The sequence below is a fragment of the Amblyomma americanum genome, chromosome 1 (genome assembly GCF_052857255.1).
Source record: "Amblyomma americanum isolate KBUSLIRL-KWMA chromosome 1, ASM5285725v1, whole genome shotgun sequence".
In the NCBI taxonomy this organism is placed as follows: Eukaryota; Metazoa; Arthropoda; class Arachnida; order Ixodida; family Ixodidae; genus Amblyomma; species Amblyomma americanum.
The window spans coordinates 98,043,452-98,070,187 of NC_135497.1; the positions used below are offsets into that span (position 1 = coordinate 98,043,452).

Sequence of the window (26,736 nt, forward strand, 5' to 3'; positions counted from 1 at the left end):
CAGCACTTTTTCACGTGAATGCAAACTGCAAAGGTATAAATGGCATATCTTAATTCCGCAGAGAACCATGATCTTTGAGACTCTTCTAATCATGTTTCTGAGAGATGGGCACATCCTTGAATTCTCACCCCCCGTTATGCCCCCTTATTTTACAGGAGGTTTTAAGGAGAAATAAATGTACAGTCACTGATGAAATGCTTCTTAATTAAGCGCGTTTGACAGTAACGATAGAACGATGTAATGGTATATTCTCGAGCAATTCCTTTAAGGGAGAGTGTGTTCGTTTGATGTAGTACAGTTTGCAGCGCCCTTACTTCAGAAATAGGTGCCTTTCCTCGCTCTACCTGTCAGCATTAAAGATTATTTAATTATATTCTCAATATGCGTCGCGGTTTAAGGAAAATTAGCTCTGCAAAGCTTCTAAAAACAATACACAGGAAGGTATTGCATTGCCGTTGGACAATATTTTTATCCCTGAAATAGCAAAGGACTCTGACAATAGTTGCGGTCACCCGATGCAGTTTGGTTCGTGGGGGTTTAACGTCCCAAGCCAACTCAGGGAATGAGGGCTGCCGTAGTGAAGGGCTCCGGAAATTTCGACCGCCTGGGGTTCTTTAACGTGCACTGACATCGCACACTACATGGGCCTCAAGAATTTCGCCCCCATCGAAATTCGACCGCCGCGGCTGGCAACGAACCCGCGTCTTTCGTGTCAGCAGCCGAGCGCCATAACCTCTTAACCACCGCGGCGGCCCGGTGCAGTTCTACTCAGCATGCAGTACGAAAAGAAATGGATATTTTATGGACTTAGTCGAAAGGCAGTGTATACATTGTTAGATAAGTATAGGATTGTTATAAACAATAGACAATAGGTCTATAGACAATAGTCTATATGCAGTCTAAAGATTGTCTATAGACGATAGGAAATTAAGGCGGTTAGAGATTTTGGTCTATAAATTGTCTGTAGGTCGTCTGTAGACAAATGGCTGCTAAGCCGGTTATAGACTAGTCTATAGATGGTTTATAGATTGTCTATAGACAAAAGGAAATTATGGCGGTTATAGGCTTTAGTCTATTGATGGTCTATAGATTGTCTATGGACAAAAGAAAATAAGGCAGGTATAGACTTTAGTCTAAATAAAATGTAATTATGTTTGCTATAGACTTTGGTCTATAGATGGTCTATAGACTTTCTATGCACATAAGAAAATGAGGCAGTTATAGACTTCAGTCTATAGATAATCTATTGACCGTCTATAGACAAAGAAAACTTGTCTGTTACAGACTAGTATACATATATTCTATGGCCCATCTATAGACAGAACAGAATTAAGGCGGTTATAGACTTTAGTCTATAGATAGTCTATGGACCACCTATAGACGGAAGGAAATAAGGCGGTTATAGACTTCAGTCTATAGATAATCTATTGACCGCCTGTAGACAGAAGAAAATTGATGCGGTTATAGACTTCAGTCTATAGGTAGTCTATGGACCATCTATAGACAAAAGGATATTAGGGCGGTTATAGTCTTCAGTCTATAAATTCTCTATAGACTGTCTATTGAAATAAATCAGTCTAAAGGGTGTCTATAGAGTCTATACAAAGTCTATAGACAGTCTATAGACCATTTTCATAAGGGAGGAGCCGCTGTGGATAAGCGCATAACAATTTGCGACAGCTCAGGCGTAGAGACCTCAGTGAAATCACTTGGGGTGCATGTGAATATAGCAGGAGAAGGTAGAGCAGCTGTAAAGCGAAGCTCTAGGCCACACGCAATATCCTCTAAGGCCTTTGCGATGTCAGCAGGGGACTGAACGAGGGATTCAAGGTTGACAGCCGGTGGAATCACCTTGTTGCGCCTCACGAAATTAAACAAAGCTCGTTTATTTCCTGATTGCGAAAGGAAATCATAATGATTTGTAATATACTCCTTTTTTGCACGGGCGACAGTGCGCTTAAATGTTGCTGCAACATACTAATAATCCAGCCAATTTTGGGGCATTGATTGATGAGAAGTTTCTTCCGAGCTGCTTTCCGCCGTCTATATGCACGCTTGCACTCAGCATTCTACCAATTGTTCGCGATTGCACCCTTGGTTACCTTAACCAAAATTTCAGACTTTTGCCTTGCAGGGCCCAGTACTGAACATAGATGTGTAGCCTTGCTTTCGGCACTTGTCTCAGCGCAAGGGTGAAGTGATTTGGAAAGCTGATTTTAGCGTGTCTTTAAAGCAACTGTAATTTATTAACGTGCGCTGATGTTGCTCAGGAAGAGTTACTTTACACGCAAACTTGAAACTAATCGGTAGATGATCACATTTTGTTGCACAGTCAACAGGCGCCCAAGACATAACAGAGACTCCTGGGGAGGAAAAAGTTAAATCCAAGGCAGAGCGGCATTGACTCCGAACAAACGTAGGCAATCCGAAATTGTTGCAGATCAAGTGTGCGATGTCAGTGCACGTTAAAGATCCCCAGGTGGTCGAAATTATTCCGGAGCCCTCCACTACGGACCTATTTGTTCTTCTCTTCTTTCACTCCCTCCTTTATCCCTTCCCTTACGGCGCGGTTCAGGTGTCCAACGATATATGAGACAGATACTGCGCCATTTCCTTTCCCTAAAAAACCAATTATTATTGCAGATCAAGTTGTTGCCAGAAGCCCAATCAAATGTTGTTGTTGTTGTTAGCCTATCAAAAGATGGCACATACCCACACTGGGGGATCGGCCAAGAATCGGGTGGCTATTCACCTGAACGCAGTTAACAAAAGGAAAAGCACGTGGGAGCATAACACCGGTGAATTTTTCGTCATGAACAGAAAAGGGATGAGTGTTTTGATTTTAAAATTTTAAGAATAATAATAAAGAGAGTGATTAAATATTAATGATTTAGTCAAAATGTAATAATTGATAGAAAAGAAAAGCCTAGAACCAAAGTTGTCGTCGTCTTCTCCTTCTTCTCTTCTCCACCAATCATCTCTTTCCACCTCACCGAATGCTTCTTCTTCACCTTCTTTAGTCTTCGGTTAATCCACGTCATGCTTATCACCAACCTCTTCGTCTTCTTCACACCTCTTTCCTTCATATTTTTATTTTAGACTCCCTATTATATGTGACAAAGCCGCTATTCTGCCAGAACACTCATTCCGCTGGCATCTCGTGCGCTTGGCATATCGCACAAAGCAAGTCCCTGTCGTCTAACGGCTCTGGACAAAGAGGTCGCTTGCAGCGTGGCTCGCGCCGCCCCCCCCCCCCCCTCCCGCCATCTTGCTAGCGCGACTCGAGGCCCAACCGACGCTTCGCCGGCAGCCGTGATGCTTCGGATGCCTGGCTGCTGCACCGTTTCGCCGACTTGAGCTCTGAAAGGGTGAGCCCTCTCGTCTATTCGTCCCATTCACACAGGAACCGGCGGCGCGACTTAATTACAGGAATCGAACTGCTCGCTGCTGCAACGGTTCGCTGGCAGCCCTTTCCCAGATGCAAGCGTTTAACGGCTGAGCCATCTCGTCTATTCGTCCAATTCAAACAGCAACCAGCGGCGTGTCCCGATTGGAGGAATATTCGAACTGCTGGCTACTTTAACTGTTCCAGAGGGTATAAAAATCGAGCCGCGCTGAGCGGGTGGTCAGAAGGCGACAGCAAGCGAGAAAGGCTTCCTCCCGGGTCATCGCCGCGATCCGTTCTTCTAGCCCATTATGGTCTCGGCCCGTGTGCCGACTATGTAACTGTTCCCTTGACCGCTTCATCGCTTCAGTGGGAGCTAGTTCAGGTGCACGAGTCCCAACAGTGTTAGTATTGCGAGCATGTGTTGTCTTTTTCTTCGCTGTGTTGTCTTGATTGCGACGCAGTTTTTTCAGTCATGCACCAACTCGCCCCACAGGCCGTCATTATAAAGTGACAGCGCACGTCTGTGTGACGCACTCTGTGCAGGGCGTGTTTGAAGGGCGTGTTTTTCTTGCACAGCGAGCAGTTTGCCTCTTGCGCTGCTGCGGACGTGAACGAGGTCGATGAGCGAACCCCCCACCTCCTGACTTTAGCCTTTGTGTGTTTTTTTTTCTTGTGCGTTGTTTTTCTTTTCTCTCCTTGCGCGCTTTCATATTCTCGTTTTTTTGTTTTTTTTTTGTTTTTGGTCCGGGTGCCCAACCTAGTGGTGCCCACCCGTTACAAAGGGTAAGGCCTCAAGTATCTATCTGCGGCGAAACGCCCAGGGGACAAAGCGGTTGCGCGGTTGGTTTGAAAGTGCTTTCTCGACTATCTTATGGAAACTTGGCGCAGAAAACGTTTGTACCCGCCGCGGTGGCTCAGTGGTTAAGGCGCTCGACTACTGATCCGGAGTTCCCGGGTTCGAACCCGACCGCGGCGGCTGCGTTTGTATGGAGGAAAAACGCTAAGGTGCCGGTGTGCAGTGCGATGTCAGTGCACGTTAAACGTCCCCAGGTGGTCGAAATTATTCCGGAGCCCTCCACTACGGCACCTCCTTCCTTTTCTCTTTCACTCTCTCCCTTATCCCTTCCCTTACGGCGCGGTTCAGGTGTCCAACGATATATGAGATACTGCGCCATTTCCTTTCCCCCAAAAACCAATTAATTAATAAAACGTTTGCACTTTCTTTTTCACTCGCACCTTCCTCCACACCCTTACGACGCGGTTCGGGTGTCCACCGAAATGTGAGACAATGCGCCTTTTTGTTTCCTCAAAAACCAATTTTCAATTTTCACGCGACTGCACCCGTTCCCGCACGTTGCGTTCCGCCTGTGCGTTTCTCCGCAGCCTCCCTGCACGGCAGACCTGGTAGAGTCCTCGTTCGTCCGGAGGGCGCGTGATGGCCCCAGCGACATCACTGCTGCGAATGCTCGCAGTTTTGGTTCGCTGTCGCCGCAGACGATGGAGATTTCGGATTCTTTTCACCTAGTCAGGCTGTACTCCATCCAAACGTAGTATTAAATGCCACCGCTGTGCGAAATTTGAGCCCGAAGATACGGGCGGTTAGGCCGAGAAAATCTTATTGCCATTTTTTTCCGATTGACACAACAGTAGGTGCTATGGTTTTGGGGGGTTTAAAGTCCCAAAGAGACTCGGGCTATGAGGGACGCCGTAGTGAAGGGCTCCGGAAATTTCGACCACCTCGGGTTCTTTAACGTGCACTGACATCGCGCAGTACACGGAACTCTAGAATTTCGCCTCCATCGAAATTCGACCGCCGCGGCCGCGTCGAACCCGCGTCTTTCGGGTCAGCAGCCAAGCGCCATGACCACTGAGCCACCGCAGCGGCTAGTAAGTATTAGCACGGACAGTGAAGAACATGTATTGCTTATACTGGTTTGTTTTCATCTGTTTATGTAAAATAGTTTTTTTTGCAATTATCTGCGATTATAAGGTACATCGTGGATTCATTATATTGCGTGCACTAACTGTGCACAGAATGTTCCTTCCTACTGCGTGAGCTCAGTATGCACGGAATAATCGTGCATGCATTGCGTGATAGTAATTATAATACATATGGTATATTTCGAGAAGTAACATCTCTTCTCGACTGAAAATTACCGCAAGGATGTGTCAAAAACTACCGGGGGCACTTAAGTCTGCTTACGTGCTATGAATGCGAAAAAATTGTGCACTATATACTGCGGTGGCCAGAGTCAACTTGAAGCCTCCTTCCAAGAACGGTCAGCGCTTCTGACGTGGTCGTCGGCTTCCATCAGCAGCGATCGTCGGAAAAGGCCCATTTCACATGCATGCAATTTTGGCCTGCAACGCTGCGAATTCTGTCGGCCTGTGACTGGGGAGGGCCGTCAGTCTAGCCGCAGACGGCTTGCGATTGAGTTCCCCCTTATAAAAATTTCTTTAGACAGTCCATAGACTGTCTATGGACTTTAGTCTAAGAAGTCTATAGACAAATCCTTCAGACCAGTCTATAGACAATCTATAGATTTATGGCCATACACTTTTAGTAGACTTTTGTCTATAGACAGTCCATAGAGAAATGTCTACTGAAAGTAGATAGGTCCATAAACAGTCTATAGACACAGGTCCATAGACAGTCTATAGAAGATTTATAGATTTACGGCCATACACTTCCTATAGACTTCTGTCCATAGACCGTCTATAGACAAATGTCTACTGATAATAGACACAGGTCTATAGGCAGTCTATAGATCTATAGACTTAGGCCATACACTTCCTGTAGATTTCTGTCTATAGACAAAAATCTACTGGTCCAGTAGACATAGGTCTATAGACTGTCTATAGACATTCCACAGTTATGTGGCCTGGCAATGCTGTAGATATTTGTCTATAGACAGTCTATAGAGCTCTGTCTAAAAAACCTTAATAGACCATTGTCTGTAGACTGCCTATAGACAGTCTACAACTGTTCAAAAAGGTCGCCACACGGTCTTCACAAATGACATGACGATCAATATACTTACAATTTAGTTTATTTCCAAGCTATGGAGGCAAGGAATATGCAATACATGCATCATAAGAATGCACCACATAAAAATAAATGTTGAAAGTAATGGTCCGAATATAGTTTCCTCAGAAGCAATCTTGCGACCTGTTGTCTGCAGTCAGTCATCCAGGCATGTTGACCTGTACAAAGGAAGAAAAAAATAAGAGGAACTGAAAAAAAAATTCCCACTCCATCTCTACAAATGTAGCTTTACAACAAAAGGCATATATATCCTGGCTATCCCATTCAAGAAAGCTAGTCGATGTTTTGGTTTGGTTTTATGTGGTCCAAAAACCCAAGGTGACTCAGGCTATGAGAGGCGTCATAGTGAAAGGTTGCAGAGTAATTTCGGCCCCCTGCGGTTTCTTACCGTGCACTGACATTGCATAGAACACAGGCCTATAGCATTTTGCCTCTACCAAAACGCGACAGGCTAGACCAGGATCGAACCTGCATCATTCAGGTTGTAGTAGTAGTACAGTTTATTTGGGACAAAAAATATACAAAATTTGTCCTTGGTGAGAAGGCTAATGGCATTTTTGCCTGATGAGGCCACCCCACCCCTGACAGCAGTGGAAACCACTATAGGCATATTCGAAAACATTTGCAGTACAGTACATCGTACAACAACCAATATGTATGCAAGCACACAAAACAAAACAAATGGACAACCCTGAGGACTGTGTGCATGCTTCTGTATAGGGAAAAAAAAGGTTTACAGATTCCCGAATACTATTTACACGTACAACACACCCAAATATCATCCATGACACAAAAGAAATTCTTTGACTTATTATTCCATTAGGTACATATGTCTTAGTGTTTTCTTTAGGTAGTGATGGGTAGATTGATAATTCAAAGATGGCTGGATATTGATTCAATAAATTTGCTATTTGCGTACATAATCTCACATCACCATAGTTGGTGCGAGATCGGGGCACCTGTATTTTATCTTCCCTAAGGAGATGTGGAGTGTTTCTTTTTGTATTGAACCTCAATATTTGAACGGTGTAACATATACTGGTGCAAGATTTCCAAAAATAACATATTTGAATAGCTTACTGATCTCTAGTATGTCATAGATCTTAAAGTATGGCAACCAATGTTCTATTTTTGGAATTTTCGAATACCACATATTGAGCGCTTTTGCAGAGGGTGCAGCTAATCAAGGTTTCTTTGTGTTGTGTCTGACGATACCAGGGAGCAGTATGTTAAACGTGAATGAAAGAGAGCATAGTAAGTTTGTTGCTTCACTGGCAACCTGTTTAATATGCCAAAAACACGTTAAGTTCAATTTGGAGAGCTTCTGTGTGCGAATTCCAGAGAAACGTTTCATGAAAGATAACACCTAGAAAGCAAATCCTCTTACACTGGTTGATAATGTTATTCCTGAACTTTAATTTGAACTCACTATCTTTTTTGCTACCTTCAGGCTTGAAAATCAGGTATTCCATCTTGTTTATCTTTAGGTCTAGATTATTAAAGGTTAACCAAAAGTCTAAATAGTGAAGCCATTCATTTGCTTCCCTGTAAACGAAGCTTTTATTGCACCCTGAAAAAAAATACATTAGTGTCATCTGCATGTAATACCATTTCAGAGCAGCCTGGGGTGTTTACAATATCACTCATATATATCAAGAATAATATGGGGCCTAGAATGGATCCCTATGGAACTCCGTATTTAATAGTGCCTCGATGAGATTCGGTGCTCTTTATTGTGGTGTATTGCTCCCTGCAAATTAAACAGCTTTCCATCAGGGCATGCGCTGTACCTTGGATGCTTTATTAATAATATATCATGATGGACAGAATCAAAGGCTTTCCTGAAATCTAGAAATAAACCCAAAGTAAGCTTTCATTTCTGAATGTTGTCAAGAATTTTCTGTTTAATATAAAGTAAAGCAGTCTCAGTTGCCTTATTCTTTCTAAATCCCAACTGCTTGTTTACTATCAAGTTATGCAGATTGAGGAAATCAACAATTCTTTTGTTCATTATGTGTTCAGCAACTTTTGAAAAGACTGAAAGCACTGACATTGGTCTGTAGTTGTTCAAGTCTTCAAAAGCACCACCTTTATGAATAGCTGGAACACGAGGAAGCTTCATTTGGTTTGGAAATACCCCTACTTGAAGTATGCAGTTGCATATATGCATAAGGACTGGAGTTATCAGTGCGGCTACAGCTTTCACGGGGCAAATTTTCACTTCGTCGTAGGCTGATGCACAGTTGTCCTTCAGCGTCATGATTATGTTGAGGACTTCTTCGGTGCAAGTTGGAGTGAGAAATACAGCTTGAGGACATTGAACATTCATGTATTGTTCACATGATAATGTACCATGAATATCATTTGAGGCACCAAGTTCTACAAAGTGCATGTTGAAAAGGTTTGCAATGTTTTCGTCAGTTCAGCCTTGTGTAGGTAATGCACAGCGGTAATGCGTCTTGTGTAATAGCCTTAACTTGCAGCTTCTCTACAATCTCATTTACTTTGCTTAGCAAGTCCACATCCTGGGTTTCAGTCAATATATGAAGCTCTAGGGTTAGAAAGCAACTATGCCACTCCAAATCATCTAGATCCTGCTTCAGCTGTTATATCACTACCTACATTGTTAGATTCCAGCCCTTCAACTCATTTCGTTAGTTGTTTTGTAGTTTTTCTTGAATAGTCAGGTGGTTCTGAAAGTCGTCAAACCTATCGGAGAGAAACTGCATGTGCGTCTCAAATGCATCGAACTTTTTTGACAAAGGCAAAAGAGCATCAAGCTTCGTTTCAGTCTGCAGTAATCTGAGTATCACGTCGGAATCATGCTGCGGATTTTCTGTGGCGTTTGTGCCCTTGTGGTTGCCTCGACAAGTCACATTTCCATGCTTTCTTTCTGGCTTCGCGCTTAGCACTGAAAGATTCTTCTGTTATTTACGCACATGCACCACGATGAAAATTAAATTTGCACTCTGAGCATGTTGCAAAGATGCTATCAGTGAGTGGAAGACGGCAAGCACAACAATGATCTATAGTACGACAAGATCTTTTGCAAAAAGCCGATCCACTTAGGAGCAGCGCCGACATAAAAGGAAAACAAAATCACATTCAGTGAGGCATAATTATGCACAAACCTGCACAAAGGCAGAGACGGTTACATGATGCTCGCAGTTACGGTCACCACTGCCAAGTGAGGTCCCAGTGGAAGGAATCTTCTTTTATAGCCCACAATGAGCCGTTGATGCTGTGCCAGATTTCCGGATGACACCGACGACCACGCCTTCCTGGTCCGCTGCTCGAGACTACCGTCCGTCTTCAGGGCACGTGCGATGACCAGTGAGATGTATGGCTGCACAGTGGGTAATCTGCACAAAGGCAGAGACGGTTATGTGATGCTCGCAGTTATCGCCGCTACTTTGCAGTGGTGACGATAACTTGACGTAGCTTTTGATAACATAACTGACGACTTGGCATAACTTGAGCACCTGAAGAACACGATAACCACTGAGCCATCGTGCCGGATTCATCATTTCAGTAAATGTGCATGACAAATTCTATGTGGATGTCATAAAACATTGTAACTAATATCCACATTCCGTGCAGCACTCTACCTCTACACTAAATACCTACTGCGAATACTGACCTCTGTATGCATTCCCTTTACATTAATTGGAATAGAATACTAAGAAAACTTGTGCCACTTATCACTGACTCGCTACGAGCTGTTGAGAATGCTGCTCCATAAAACGTACATTCAGTGCTCCTTGCAAAAGAATCCCAACTGGAGAATATTCAAGCATTTATTCTTATACATGCTATTGAACAAGTGCTTAAAAATACCAAAATACCCTGCATGAAGCCTGGTACACACGCCGATACTGAAACGGGCACAAGCCATGCAAGACCTACCAGGCAGACTGCGAACCAGTTCACCACAGTTTTGCACCCACAACTTGAAAGACTAAGATGAAACAGCATACTCATACACCAGAGTGCGCTCTTTGGAACAAGCGGGTTACAGCGCTTGCATGCTGTGCTCATTATCTAGAAAAACTCAAACAGCACGTAGTGGCTGCAGCAGCACCATTTCAGAACCATACGTGAGCTTCAGACAACAAGCTCATTATTGTAAGGATGCAATACCATCTCAAATTCAGTTAAGTTTTTACTTCAAGTGCAGCCCGGACAAAGCAGTAAAAAGGAGACACTTGCATGCAGGTACCTTAACCAAACGCTGATAGAAAAATCAACGGAAGCAACGAACATGCTCAAAGTAAGAATTATTTCATTGAAACAATTAACGTGTTAATCAAAAGGCGCAGCCATAGTAAAACAGCGCGAGCAGAATTGCATTCGTGGCGCAAATAAGCGCCAAGTTACATTGGCGTTTTTGTAATGTAGCAGTCTGAGATCAGAAACGCATACTCTGCCTCTCGCACAATTCGTACTGGCGAAATTTGTGCACGCGTAAGCGGGGTTCATGAACGAGCCTCTCGGAACGAAATGTAAGCCATCTCTTGTCGAGGCGACCTTTACTCAGCTTTCGAAATGAATTGCCCGCAGGCCAGCGGCGGCGGCCAACGGCTCGGATAACAGGGATGAACGAATCCATACGTGTGCAACGAAAGGGGAGACGGGATGCAGCGCGTAGGTTCTTCGCGGTGTTTGTACACGCTCGCCATTTGCGCCGGCAACCACATTTTTTTCAACCATCACTCTATTAGCATTCCTCCACCGCCGCTTCATTAAAACTTTGACAAGCGCATCTAACGCATAGTTTCATTTCGGCCTTCACTAACGGGCTAAGCGATATTTCTGGCTGTGCACCTACCTTTCAACACGGAAAAGCCAGTAGAGAGCTCGCGAGGAGGGCTTACCGTCCCGGGTTTCGCACCGAGTGCCTTTCCGCGCGTCAGGAAAGACATAGCGGCACAGACGTAAGCGCATTATTCGAGAACATGGCGGCTGCCGCTGCTCACAGAAACGTGCTTACGACGGCGCGGTTCAGGTGTCCAAAGATATACGTATGAGACAGACACTGCGCCATTTCCTTTCCCCAAAAACCAATTATTATTGTTATTAACGCCGCTTACAAACGTGGATAGGAAGTTTGTCGCTGCGCACATAATCTGCTCTGCACACACAGCACTGCTTAGAGTGGCTAAGGAGACCAAATGAATAAAAATAATCGTGTAGACTTACCGCAAGTGGACGATTAAGTTGCATTTCAATCAAAACGCAATCCACGAGAGAAAACGCCGCCCACGCCGACACACCGGCGCACACAGTTGTTTGCTGTCCGGATGATTTTCCGCCGCCTCCGGGCAAAATGGGTAAAAAGTGAAACAGAAACCAATTTCACGATAATGTCTATATTGGTTGCACTCTTGCCAAGTGTAGCCTGCTCTAGTATCTAAGAACACAAAGGGTCATTGATTTAAAGCATAAATTCTCCACTCGCGCTTTAAAAATCTTATTGCTTTCGCGAAAACCAAAACCGAAACCGAAACACTTTGCGCTATCGCAAACAGATGGCGCCACTGCCGCCCTTCAGCGAAAAAGCGTCGTCTGCGGGTTTTGGTTGCCGATCTCTACGTAGACGATTATGTTTTCGCATCCTGCACGGCTGAACTAAGTAAGTAGCGTTGTCAAACTTCCTACGATACAAAAGCTACCATAATACGCAAGCTCTGTGTGCAGTTTCATCGCAAATGAAACAGCGGTTGAGGCGGGGAAACTTTTGAAAGTCTTCATGATAAAAACGCACAATTCTGTATGTGGCGCCCTTTTCAAATAATTATAATGCTGCATAGCATAACGTTTTTTTGGCGTGTGCTCGTGTTTGGAAAACCGGTATGGACAACAGCGTGTTATCGCCTCCGATACAGCAGGTGTACGGCGAAGAACCAAAATATACTGGGTTTCTGATTGGTGAGTTGCAGCATTTTTTCACGTGAATGCAAACTGCAAAGGTATAAATGGCATATCTTAATTCCGCAGAGAACCATGATCTTTGAGACTCTTCTAATCATGTTTCTGAGAGATGGGCACATCCTTGAATTCTCACCCCCGTTATTCCCCCTTATTTTACAGGAGGTTTTAAGGAGAAATAAATGTACAGTCACTGATGAAATGCTTCTTAATTTATGCGCGTCGGACAGTAACGATAGAAAGATGTAATGGAATATTCTCGAGCGATTCCTTTAAGGGAGAGTGTGTTCGTTTGATGTAGTACAGTTTGCAGCGCCCTTACTTCAGAAATAGGTGCCTTTCCTGGCTCTACCTGTCAGCATTAAAGATTATTGAATTATATTCTCAATATGCGTCGCGGTTTAAGGAAAATTAGCTCTGCAAAGCTTCTAAAAACAATACACAGGAAGGTATTGCATTGCCGTTGGACAATATTTTTATCCCTGAAATAGCAAAGGACTCTGACAATAGTTGCGGTCACCCGGTGCAGTTTGGTTCGTGGGGGTTTAACGTCCCAAGCCAACTCAGGGAATGAGGGCTGCCGTAGTGAAGGGCTCCGGAAATTTCGACCGCCTGGGTTTCTTTAACGTGCACTGACATCGCACACTACACGGGCCTCAAGAATTTCGCCCCCATCGAAATTCGACCGCCGCGGCTGGCAACGAACCCGCGTCTTTCGTGTCAGCAGCCGAGCGCCATAACCTCTTAACCACCGCGGCGGCCCGGTGCAGTTCTACTCAGCATGCAGTACGAAAAGAAATGGATATTTTATGGACTTAGTCGAAAGGCAGTGTATACATTGTTAGATAAGTATAGGATTGTTATAAACAATAGACAATAGGTCTATAGACAATAGTCTATATGCAGTCTAAAGATTGTCTATAGACGATAGGAAATTAAGGCGGTTAGAGATTTTGGTCTATAAATTGTCTGTAGGTCGTCTGTAGACAAATGGCTGCTAAGCCGGTTATAGACTAGTCTATAGATGGTTTATAGATTGTCTATAGACAAAAGGAAATTATGGCGGTTATAGGCTTTAGTCTATTCATGGTCTATAGATTGTCTATGGACAAAAGAAAATAAGGCAGGTATAGACTTTAGTCTAAATAAAATCTAATTATGTTTGCTATAGACTTTGGTCTATAGATGGTCTATAGGCTTTCTATGCACAGAAGGAAATGAGGCAGTTATAGACTTCAGTCTATAGATAATCTATTGACCGTCTATAGACAAAAAAAACTTGTCTGTTAGACTAGTACACATATATTCTATGGCCCATCTATAGACAGAACAAAATTAAGGCGATTATAGACTTTAGTCTATAGATAGTCTATGGACCACCTATAGACGGAAGGAAATAAGGCGGTTATAGACTTCAGTCTATAGATAATCTATTGACCGTCTGTAGACAGAAGAAAATTGATGCGGTTATAGACTTCAGTCTATAGGTAGTCTATGGACCATCTATAGACAAAAGGATATTAGGGCGGTTATAGACTTCAATCTATAAATTCTCTATAGACTGTCTATTGAAATAAACCAGTCTAAAGGGTGTCTATAGAGTCTATACAAAGTCTATAGACAGTCTATAGACCATTTTCATAAGGGAGGAGCCGCTGTGGATAAGCGCATAACAATTTGCGACAGCTCAGACGTAGGGACCTCAGTGAAATCACTTGGGGTGCATGTGAATATAGCAGGAGAAGGTAGAGCAGATGTAAAGCGAACTCTAGGCCACACGCAATAGCCTCTAAGGCCTTTGCGATGTCAGCAGGGGACTGAACGAGGGATTCAAGGTTGACAGCCGGTGGAATCACCTTGTTGCGCCTCACGAAATTAAACAAAGCTCGTTTATTTCCTGATTGCGAAAGGAAATCATAATGAGTTGTAATATACTCCTTTTTTGCACGGGCGACAGTGCGCTTAAATGTTGCTGCAACATACTAATAATCCAGCCAATTTTGGGGCATTGATTGATGAGAAGTTTCTTCCGAGCTGCTTTCCGTCGTCTATATGCACGCTTGCACTCAGCATTCTACGAATTGTTCGCGATTGCACCCTTGGTTACCTTAACCAAAATTTCAGACTTTTGCCTTACAGGGCCCAGTACTGAACATAGATGTGTAGGCTTGCTTTCGGCACTTGTCTCAGCGCAAGGGTGAAGTGATTTGGAGAGCTGATTTTAGCGTGTCTTTAAAGCAACTGTAATTTATTAACGTGCGCTGATGTTGCTCAGGAAGAGTTAATTTACACGCAAACTTGAAAGTAATCGGTAGACGATCACTTTTTGTTGCACAGTCAACAGGCGCCCAAGACATAACAGAGACTCCTGGGGAGGAAAAAGTTAAATCCAAGGCAGAGCGGCATTGACTCCGAACAAACGTAGGCAATCCGAAATTGTTGCAGATCAAGTTGTTGCCAGAAGCCCAATCAAATGTTGTTGTTGTTGTTAGCCTATCAAAAGATGGCACATACCCACACTGGGGGATCGGCCAAGAATCGGGTGGCTATTCACCTGAACGCAGTTAACAAAAGGAAAAGCACGTGGGAGCATAACACCGGTGAATTTTTCGTCATGAACAGAAAAGGGATGAGTGTTTTGATTTTAAAATTTTAAGAATAATAATAAAGAGAGTGATTAAATATTAATGATTTAGTCAAAATGTAATAATTGATAGAAAAGAAAAGCCTAGAACCAAAGTTGTCGTCGTCTTCTCCTTCTTCTCTTCTCCACCAATCATCTCTTTCCACCTCACCGAATGCTTCTTCACCTTCTTTAGTCTTCGGTTAATCCACGTCATGCTTATCACCAACCTTTTCGTCTTCTTCACACCTCTTTCCTTCATATTTTTATTTTAGACTCCCTATTATATGTGACAAAGCCGCTATTCTGCCAGAACACTCATTCCGCTGGCATCTCGTGCGCTTGGCATATCGCACAAAGCAAGGCCCTGTCGTCTAACGGCTCTGGACAAAGAGGTCGCGTGCAGCGTGGCTCGCGCCGCCCCCCCCCCCCCTCCCGCCATCTTGCTAGCGCGACTCGAGGCCCAACCGACGCTTCGCCGGCAGCCGTGATGCTTCGGATGCCTGGCTGCTGCACCGTTTCGCCGACATGAGCTCTGAAAGGGTGAGCCCTCTCGTCTATTCGTCCCATTCACACAGGAACCAGCGGCGCGACTTAATTACAGGAATCGAACTGCTCGCTGCTGCAACGGTTCGCTGGCAGCCCTTTCCCAGATGCAAGCGTTTAACGGCTGAGCCATCTCGTCTATTCGTCCAATTCAAACAGCAACCAGCGGCGTGTCCCGATTGGAGGAATATTCGAACTGCTGGCTACTTTAACTGTTCCAGAGGGTATAAAAATCGAGCCGCGCTGAGCGGGAGGTCAGAAGGCGACAGCAAGCGAGAAAGGCTTCCTCCCGGGTCATCGCCGCGATCCGTTCTTCTAGCCCATTATGGTCTCGGCCCGTGTGCCGACTATGTAACTGTTCCCTTGACCGCTTCATCGCTTCAGTGGGAGCTAGTTCAGGTGCACGAGTCCCAACAGTGTTAGTATTGCGAGCATGTGTTGTCTTTTCCTTCCCTGTGTTGTCTTCATTGCGACGCAGTTTTTTCAGTCATGCACCAACTCGCCCCACAGGCCGTCATTATAAAGTGACAGCGCACGTCTGTGTGACGCACTCTGTGCAGGACGTGTTTGAAGGGCGTGTTTGTCTTCACAGCGAGCAGTTTGCCTCTTGCGTTGCTGCGGACGTGAACGAGGTCGATGAGCGAACCCCCCACCTCCTGACTTTAGCCTTTGTGTTTTTTTTTCTTTCTTGTGCGTTGTTTTTCTTTTCTCTCCTTGCACGCTTTCATGTTCTCGTTTTTTTTTTGTTTCTGGTCCGGGTGCCCAACCTAGTGGCGCCCACCCGTTACAAAGGGTAAGGCCTCAAGTATCTATCTGCGGCGAAACGCCCAGGGGACAAAGCGGTTGCGCGGTTGCTTTGAAAGTGCTTTCTCGACTATCTTATGAAAACTTGGCGCAGAAAACGTTTGTACCCGCCGCGGTGGCTCAGTGGTTAAGGCGCTCGACTACTGATCCGGAGTTCCCGGGTTCGAACCCAACCGCGGCGGCTGCGTTTGTATGGAGAAAAAACGCTAAGGTGCGGGTGTGCATTGCGATGTCAGTGCACGTTAAACGTCCCCAGGTGGTCGAAATTATTCCGGAGCCCTCCACTACGGCACCTCCTTCCTTTCCTCTTTCACTCCCTCCCTTATCCCTTCCCTTACGGCGCGGTTCAGGTGTCCAACGATATGAGACAGATACTGCGCCATTTCCTTTCCCCCAAAAACCAATTAATTAAACGTTTGCACTTTCTTTTTCACTCCCACCTTCCTCCACTCCCTTACGACGCGGTTCGGGTGTCCACCGAAATGTGAGACAATCAGCCTTTTTGTTTCCTCAAAAACCAATTTTCAATTTTCACGCGACTGCCCCCGTCCCCGCACGTTGCGTTCCGCCTGTGCGTTTCTCCGCAGCCTCCCTGCACGGCAGACCTGGTAGAGTCCTCGTTCGTCCGGAGGGCGCGTGATGGCCCCAGCGACATCACTGCTGCGAATGCTCGCAGTTTTGGTTCGCTGTCGCCGCAGACGATGGAGATTTCGGATTTTTTTCACCGAGTCAGGCTGCACTCCATCCAAACGTAATATTAAATGCCACCGCTGTGCGGAATTTTAGCCCGAAGATACGGGCGGTTAGGCCGACAGAATTTTATTGCAATTTTCTCTGATTGACACAACAGTAGGTGCTATGGTTTTGGGGGGTTTAAAGTCCCAAAGAGACTCGGGCTATGAGGGACACCGTAGTGAAGGGCTCCGGAAATTTCGACCACCTGCGGTTCTTTAACGTGCACTGACACCGCGCAGTACACGGAACTCTAGAATTTCGCCTCCATCGAAATTCGACCGCCGCGGCCGCGTCGAACCCGCGTCTTTCGGGTCAACAGCCAAGCGCCATAACCACTGAGCCACCGCAGCGGCTAGTAGGTATTAGCATGGACAGTGAAGACCATGTATTGCTTATACTGGTTTGTTTTCATCTGTTTACGTAAAATAGTTTTTTTTTTTGCAATTATCTGCGATTATAAGGTACATCGTGGATTCATTAAATTGCGTGCACTAACTGTGCCCAGAATGATCCTTCTTACTGTGTGAGCTCAGTATGCACGGAATAATCGTACATGCATTGCGTGATAGTAATTATAATACATATAGTATATTTCGAGAAGTAACATCTCTTTTCGACTGAATATTACCGCAAGGATGTGTCAAAAACTACGGGGGCACTTAAGTCTGTTTACGTGCTATGAATGCGAAAACATCCTGCACTATATACTGCGGTGGCCAGAGTCAACTTGAAGCCTCCTTCCAAGAACGGTCAGCGCTTCTGACGAGGTCGTCGGCTTCCATCAGCAGCGATCGTTGGAAAAGGCCCATTCATTTCACATGCATGCAATTTTCACCTGCAACGCTGCGAACTCTGTCGGCCTGCGACTGGGGAGGGATGTCAGTCTAGCCGCAGACGGCTTGCGATTGAGTTCCCGCTTATAAAAATTTCTTTAGACAGTCCATAGACTGTCTATAGACTTTAGTCTAAGAAGTCTATAGACATATCCTTCAGACCAGTCTATAGACAATCTATAGATTTATGGCCATACACTTTTAGTAGACTTTTGTCTATAGACAGTCCACAGACAAATGTCTACTGAAAGTAGATAGGTCCATAAACAGTCTATAGACACAGGTCCATAGACAGTCTATAGAAGATTTATAGATTTACGGCCATACACTTCCTAGACTTCTGTCCATAGACAGTCTATAGACAAATGTCTACTGATAATACACACAGGTCTATAGGCAGTCTATAGATCTACAGACTTAGGCCATACACTTCCTGTAGATTTCTGTCTATAGACAAAAATCTACTGGTCCAGTAGACATAGGTCTATAGACATTCCACAGTTATGTGGCCTGGCAATGCTGTAGATATTTGTCTATAGACCGTCTATAGAGCTCTGTCTAAAAAACCTTAATAGACCATTGTCTGTAGACTGCCTATAGACAGTCTACAACTGTTGAAAAGGTCACCACACGGTCTTCACAAATGACATGACGATCAATATACTTACAATTTAGTTTATTTCCAAGCTATGGAGGCAAGGAATATGCAATACATGCATCATAAGAATGCACCACATAAAAATAAATGTTGAAAGTAATGGTCCGAATATAGTTTCCCCAGAAGCAATCTTGCGACCTGTTGTCTGCAGTCAGTCATCCAGGCATGTTGACCTGTACAAAGGAAGAAAAAAAATAAGAGGAACTGAAAAAAAAATTCCCACTCCATCTCTACAAATGTGCTTTACAACACAAGGCATATATATCCTGGCTATCCCATTCAAGAAAGCTAGTCGATGTTTTGGTTTGGTTTTATGTGGTCCAAAAACCCAAGGTGACTCGGGCTATGAGAGGCGCCATAGTGAAAGGTTGCAGAGTAATTTCGGCCACCTGCGGTTTCTTACCGTGCACTGACATTGCATAGAACACAGGCCTATAGCATTTTGCCTCTATCAAAACGCGACAGGCTAGACCAGGATCGAACCTGCATCATTCAGGTTGTAGTAGTAGTACAGTTTATTTGGGACAAAAAATATACAAAATTTGTCCTGGGTGAGAAGGCTAATGGCATTTTTGCCTGATGAGGCCATCCCACCCCTGACAGCAGTGGAAACCACTATAGGCATATTCGAACACATTTGCAGTACAGTACATCGTACAACAACCAATATGTATGCAAGCACGCAAAACAAAACAAATGGACAGCCCTGACGACTTTGCGTTCTTCTGTATATGGAAAAAAAAAGGTTTACAGATTCCCGAATACTAAATACACATACAACACACCCAAATATCATCCATGACACAAAAAAAATTCTTTGACTTATTATTCCATTAGGTACATATGTCTTAGTGTTTTCTTTGGGTAGTGATGGGTAGATTGATAATTCAAAGATGGCTGGATATTGATTCAATAAATTTGCTATTTGCATACACAATCTCACATCACCATAGTTGGTGCGAGATCGGGGCACCTGTATTTTATCTTCCCTAAGGAGATGTGGAGTGTTTCTTTTTGTATTGAACCTCAATATTTGAACGGTGTAACATATAATGGTGCACGATTTCCAGAAATAACTTATAATTGAATAGCTTACTGATCTCTAGTATGTCATAGATCTTAAAGTATGGCAACCAATGTTCTATTTTTGGAATTTTCAAATACCACATATTGAGTGCTTTTGCAGAGGGTGCAGCTAATCAAGGTTTCTTTGTGTTGTGTCTGACGATACCAGGGAGCAGTATGTTAAACGTGAATGAAAGAGAGCATAGTAAGTTTGTTGCTTCACTGGCAAGCTGTTTAATATGCCAAAAACACGTTAAGTTCAATTTGGACAGCTGTGTGCGAATTCCAGAGAAACGTTTCATGAAAGATAACACCTAGAAAGCAAATCCTCTTACACTGGTTGATAATGTTATTCCTGAACTTTAATTTGAACTCACTATCTTTTTTGCTATCTTTAGGCTTGAAAATCAGGTATTCCATCTTGTTTATCTTTAGGTCTAGTTTATTAAAGGTTAACCAAAAGCCTAAATAGTGAAGCCATCCATTTGCTTCCCTGTAAACGAAGCTTTTATTGCAACCTGAAAAAAAATACATTAGTGTCATCTGCATGTAATACCATTTCAGAGCAGCCTGGGGTGTTTACAATATCACTCATATATATATCAAGAATAATATGGGGCCTAGAATGGATCCCTATGGAACTCCGTATTTGATAGTGCCTCGATCAGATTCAGTGCTCTTTATTGTGGTGTATTGCTCCCTGCAAATTAAACAGCTTTCCATCAGGGCATGTGCTGTACCTTGGACTCCATAGAACGGTAGCTTTATTAATAATATATAATGATGGACAGAATCAAAGGCTTTCCTGAAATCTAGAAATAAACCGAAAGTAAGCTTTCATTTCTTAATGTTGTCAAGAATTTTCTGTTTAATATAAAGTAAAGCAGTTTCAGTTGCCTTATTCTTTCTGAATCCAAACTGCTTGTTTACTATCAAGTTATGCAGAGTGAGGAAATCGACAATTCTTTTGTTCATTATGTGTTCAGCAACTTTTGAAAAGACTGAAAGCACTGACATTGGTCTATAGTTGTTCAAGTCTTCAAAAGCACCACCTTTATGAATAGCTGGAACATGAGCAAGCTTCATTTGGTTTGGAAATATCCCTACTTGAAGTATGCAGTTGCATATATGCGTAAGGACTGGAGTTATCAGTGCGGCTACAGCTTTCACGGGGCAAATTTTCACATCATCGAGGCTGATGCACAGTTGTCCTTCAGCGTCATGATTATGTTGAGGACTTCTTCGGCGCAAGTTGGAGTGAGAAATACAGCTTGAGGACATTGAACATTCATGTATTGTTCACATGATAATGTACCATGAATATCATTTCAGGCACCAAGTTCTACAAAGTGCATGTTGAAAAGGTTTGCAATGTTTTCGTCAGTTCAGCCGTGTGTAGGTAATGCACAGCGGTAATGTCGCCTTGTGTAATAGCCATAACTTGCAGCTTTTCTACAATCTCTTCACTTTGCTTAGCAAGTCCACATCCTGGGTTTCAGACAATATATGAAGCTCTAGGGTTAGAAAGCGACTACGCCACTCCAAATCATCTAGGTCCTGCTTCAGCTGAGTTATATCACTACCTACATTGTTAGATTCCAGCCCTTCAACTCATTTCGTTAGTTGTTTTGTAGTTTTTTCTTGAACAGCCAGGTGGTTCTGAAAGTCGTCAAACTTATCAGAGAGAAACTACATGTGCGTCTCAAATGCATCAAACTTTTTTGACAAAGGCAAAAGAGCATCAAGCTTCGTTTCAGTGTGCAGTAATCCGAGTATCACGTCGGAATCATGCTGCGGATTTTCTATGGCGCTTGTGCCCTTGTGGTTGCCTCGACAAGTCACATTTCCATGCTTTCTTTCTGGCTTCGCGCTTAGCACTGAAAGATTCTTCTATTATTCCCGCACATGCACCACGATGAAAATTAAATTTGCACTATGAGCATGTTGCAAAGATGCTATCAGTGAGGGGAAGACGGCAAGCACAACAATGATCTATAGTACGCTCAGATCTTTTGCAAAAAACCCATCCACTTAGGAGCAGCGCCGACATAAAAGGAAAACAAAATCACATTCAGTGAGGCATAATTATGCACAAACCTGCACAAAGGCAGAGACGGTTACATGATGCTCGCAGTTACGGTCACCACTGCCAAGTGAGGTCCTAGTGGAAGGAATCTTCTTTTATAGCCCACAGTGAACCGTTGATGCTGTGCCGGATTTCCGGGTGACACCAACGACCACGCCTTCCTGGTCCGCTGCTCGAGACTACCGTCAGTCTTCAGGGCACGTGTGATCACCAGTGAGATGTACGGCTGCACAGTGGGTAATCTGCACAAAAGCAGAGACGGTTATGTGATGCTCGCAGTTATCGCCGCTACTTTGCAGTGGTGACGATAACTTGACGTAGCTTTTCATAACATAACTGACGACTTGGCATAACTTGAGCACCTGAAGAACACGATCACCACTGAGCCATCGCGCCGGATTCATCATTTTAGTAAATATGCATGACAAATTCTATGTGGCTGTCATAAAACATTGTAACTAATATCCACATTCCGTGCAGCACTCTACCTCTACACTAAATACCTACTGCGAATACTGACCTCTGTATGCATTCCCTTTACATTAATTGGAATAGAATACTAAGAAAACTTGTGCCACTTATCACTGACTCGCTACGAGCTGTTGAGAATGCTGCTCCATAAAACGTACATTCAGTGCTCCTTGCAAAAGAATCCCAACTGGAGAATATTCAAGCATTTATTCTTATACACACTATTGAACAAGCGCTTCAAAATACCAAAATACCCTGCATGAAACCTGGTACGTACGGCGATACTGAAATGGGCACAAGCCATGCAAAACCTACCAGGCAGACTGCGAATCAGTTCACCACAGTTTTGCACCCACTACTTGAAACACTAAGACGAAACAGCATACTCATACACCAGAGTGCGCTCTTTGGAACAAGCGGGTTACAGCGCTTCCATGCTGTGCTCATTATCTAGAAAAACTCAAGCAGCACGTGGTGGCTGCAGCAGCACCATTTCAGAACCATACGTGAGCTTCAGACAACAAGCTCATTATTGTAAGGATGCAATACCATCTCAAATTCAGTTAAGTTTTTACTTCAAGTGCAGCCCGGACAGAGCAGTAAAAAGGAGACACTTGCATGCAGGTACCTTAACCAAACGCTGATAGAAAAATCAACGGAAGCAACGAACATGCTCAAAGTAAGAATTATTTCATTGAAAGAATTAACGTGTTAATCAAACAGCGCAGCCATAGTAAAACAGCGCGAGCAGAATTGCATTCGTGGCGCAAATAAGCGCCAAGTTACATTGGCGTTTTTGTAATGTAGCAGTCTGAGATCAGAAACGCATACTTTTCCTCTCGCACAATTCGTACTGGCGAAATTTGTGCACGCGTAAGCGGGGTTCATGAACGAGCTTCTCGGAACGAAATGTAAGCCATCTCTTGTCGAGGCGACCTTTACTCAGCTTTCGAAATGAATTGCCCGCAGGCCAGCGGCGGCGGCCAACGGCTCGGATAACAGGGATGGACGAATTCATACGTCTTCTTCTTGTGGCTATGTGGGGGGAATGTGCTCGATTTCTGCCACCCATATCGCGGGGGCACAGCTTGGAGCGGGGATGGGGAAAGGGGATGTGGGGAGGGGGATGTCCGCTTGCAACGCGCGCTGGTGGTCCGTGGTGTCCAGGAAGGCAGGTCCCAGCAGCAGCAGTAGCCACAACTGGGGAGGGTGAACGGCACGCACTGGGAGTGGCGCGTGCACGTCGGGGGCTTGCAGGAGGCAGGCAGCTCATTTCCCCGGACCGGCCGAAAGGCTGGGCGGAGGTGGGCGATGACTACGGCTCAGTCGGGTTGGCTGCAGGAGGCCACCATGTGGCAGCCGATGAGGACCGCGGGGTAAACTGCTACAGGGTAGCAGCGCGGCGGGGTGCGCTAAGGAAAACCGCCGTTTCCGGCGGCGCGCAGGAGCTGTGGTTACAGCTGGGGCGCCAGCGGGCTGGCGCACAAGGGACCGGCGGCCGTGTCCAGGATCTCGGGATGCGGGCCTGGTCGTACCGCCGGGGGGCTGCTTCAGGACAGCAGCAGGGGGATACCGCCATTGGAGACGGAGCGTCGGGGCCCCGCACTCCCGTTCAGGGCACCACGGCAGGTGTCGAGGTGGTGAACAAGCTGCCGCCAAAGTCATCAGCTGCGCCGACAGCTGGGGGTTTCCAGGAAATATGGGCCGTGTTCTGGATCACGGGATGCGAGCCAGGCTTATAGCCGAGTGGCTAATCCCGTAGATTGTAGGAATTCCAGCAGCAGTCGGAAGGCCTCAGTCTGGCTGCGCTTTGGGTGCAGCAGGTCTTGGTCCGAGTAGGAGGGCAGCCCTAGGTTGCGGTACCCTGCAGTCATGTCACGCCGGGCGGCCTCTAGGTTCGGGCAGGCACAGAGGAGGTGGCCTAGAGTCTCGTCTGCCCCACAGAAGGAGCAGGCCGGGGACGGGGCTCTGCCATGTCGGTGTAGCCGGGCCTGTGTCCATGAGCAGCCCGTTCGTAGTCGCAGGATTAGGGCCCGTTCCCTCTGTGGCAGGCAGTCGGGTACCCGCATGAAGCGGACTCCTGAGGCCACGTGGGGATCGGGGTGGAGGGCCCGTACGGCCTGCCGAAGAGCAGGACGGGCGAAGTCCAGCTGCGTTACTTTTGAGGACACCGGGGAGCCATTGGTGTGGGCGGCTCCGGCCAGCTGATCCGCAGCCTCGTTCCCAGTGATGCCAATGTGTGAAGGCAGCCACTGGAGGGAGACCGGACGGCCAGCATCCTGGATGGCCATAAGTCGGGCCTTAAGGTTGGCCACCGTGTGCTGTCTGGGCTGGTGCTGGCGCAGCAGCTGGAGGGCTGCTCTCGAGTCGGTTAAGATGACTGCAGGCTGCTGTCCAGTCAGCAGGAGGAGCAGGTCTGCTGCCAGGTGGAGGCCCGCCAGTTCAGCCGCCGTGGAGTTGGCTGGGAACCGCAGGTGGCACGACAGTGCTGCACCTAAGGCCGGTGCTACGCAGGCCGCAGCGGCCTGGCCTGTTGCTGGAAGTACCGAGCCGTCGGTGTAGACCTGGAGATGTCCTCCCAGGGACTCCTGCAGCAGGGTGGCAGCAGTCTGCTGCAGGGCAGCAACAGGTGTACGGCGCCTACTGCAGCTCCGGATGTCCACCGAGATGGGAAGCGGCGGCCTTGTTGGTGGGGGCGGGAATGGTGCCTGGTTGACAGGGGGGCCGAAGAGCCTGTGGAAAGTGCTATACAGGAGCCCCATGCGGGAGTCCGGTGCTCGGCGGAGCCGAGACAGGAGGGCCCTTCCGTCTGGAGCATGGTATAGGCGGTTCACATGGCGCAGACCCATCTGGAGGAGCAGGAGGGACAGCGGCCAGGACCCTGCTTCCGCGTGAGTGGCAGCGATGGGGGAGATACGCGGGAGGCCCAGGCATTGCCGCAGGACGGAGCGGTGTCCAAGCTCTAGAGTCCGAAGGCGGGCAGGTGGCAGGGTCACCAGCGGGAGGGCATATGTCACTAGAGACGTGGCCGCTGCGTGGTAGAGGCGGAGGGCCCAGGAAGGAGAGCAGCCCTTGTCCCTGGCCTGGAGGCGCTGGACCGCCTGGCCGATTCGTCGTAGACGAGGCAGGAGGGCCCCCACCGCAGGAAGCCAGGTGAGGCGTCGGTCGATCAGGAGGCCGAGGTACTTCACCTGGTTCCGCCACGTGAGCCCATCCGCACCTAGCCGCAGGGTGGTGATGTGCGCCCGACGCCCTCTGGGGTGGTACAGCAGGGCCTCCGTCTTTGCCGGGGACACTGTGAGGCCGATGGACGATAGGTAGGCCTGTGCAGCATTCAGGGCCCTCTGGAGAGATGTACGCATAGAACGGATCCTCCTGGGTGTGCCCCTCACCCACAGGGCCACGTCGTCTGCATACACAGAGCACCTCACCCGGTGGGAGGACCTGGATTTGAGGGAGGCTGGTAGTCCTGCCATGGCCAGGTTGAATAGGAATGGGCTCAGCACTGAGCCCTGTGGTACTCCTGCGGCGACGGGCCGTGGGGAGCTTAGTTGTCCGCCGACTCGAACCCGGAAGGTGCGGCCCTGGAGGAAGGCTTGGATAAACGCCAGCAGAGGGCCAGTGACTCCCGGGAAGGTGGCTCAGGGCCTCATGGATCACACTGTGTGGGAACGTGTCAAAGGCAGCCTTGACATCCAGCAGGACCAGCATGACGGCGTCCCCATCGTGCCGGGCATCCTCTAGGGTGGAAACCAGGTCGGCAATTGAATCCGCAGTGCACCTGCCCCGTCGGAAGCCCGTTAGCTGCTCTGGCAGGAAGTTGGTGACCCGGGCAATCCAGGTGAGGCGGAACAGGGCGATGGCCTCCATGGTCTTGCAGGCTGCGGAGGTCAGGGAGACTGGCCTGTAGGAGGACGGCAGGCGGCTCGGTTTCCGTGGCTTGAGGACTGGCACGACCACGGCCGTCAGCCAGTCCTCGGGGAGAGTGGCCGAGCCCCAGATGGCGTTGAAGGCCTCAAGGAGACGGGTTCTCTCTGGGGTGTCGAGGTTACGGAGCATTTGATGACTTATGCCGTCTGCCCCCGGGGCCGTCCGCTTTCGTGGGCGGTCCAGGACTGCCTGTAGCTCATGCGCCGTGATTGCGGCATAGCACTGTGCCACGACATGGGCCAGTACACCAGGGGGGGCTGCCGGGGTTCTGGGGGTGGGCAGGGCTGGAGGGGGGCTGGAGACCGGTCCGCCAGGAGGATTGAACTGATCAGCCATCAGCTCAGCCAGGTCCTCGATGCTGATGGCCCTTGCGATGGCAATGGCCAGGATGGGACGCCTGGGGATCTGTGGATGGACCAGAGCCTTCAGGAGGCGCCAGGCTTTGCCCGAGTGGCTGCTTCTCTGTATGCTGGAGCATACCCCGGTCCAGCTCTGGCGGCGCCGGCGTCTGGCGTGTCGACGGCAGGCAGCGTCGATGCGCCGGTAGGCCGTCCAGTCCGCAGGCAGGGAGGTGTTCAAGGCAATGCGCTCCTGGCGCCTGCGGTTTGCCCTGATGTTCAGGA

General features: G+C 46.8%; 1 protein-coding gene and 1 long non-coding RNA gene across 3 annotated transcripts in view; one reads left to right on the forward strand and one right to left on the reverse strand.

The window, feature by feature from the left end:
* Window positions 1-3,265: 3,265 nt before the first annotated feature.
* LOC144113313 (F-box and leucine-rich repeat protein 13-like) overlaps window positions 3,266-26,736 on the forward strand; it is a 49,968-nt gene continuing 26,497 nt past the window's right edge. Inside the window, exon 1 of one of the 2 annotated variants that reach the window (XM_077646302.1) lies at window positions 3,266-3,368. The gene's annotated coding sequence lies outside the window, so the exon portion shown is untranslated. Of the gene's footprint in view, window positions 3,369-15,405; window positions 15,529-26,736 lie in introns of those variants that run through there. The other variant, XM_077646301.1, reaches the window with a different exon arrangement.
* On the reverse strand, window positions 6,423-11,751 carry LOC144113312 (uncharacterized). The gene is made up of 3 exons (XR_013310727.1): window positions 11,634-11,751; window positions 9,566-9,796; window positions 6,423-6,592 (listed from the first exon to the last, which is right to left on the reverse strand). It is a non-coding gene; the product is annotated as an uncharacterized LOC144113312 (long non-coding RNA).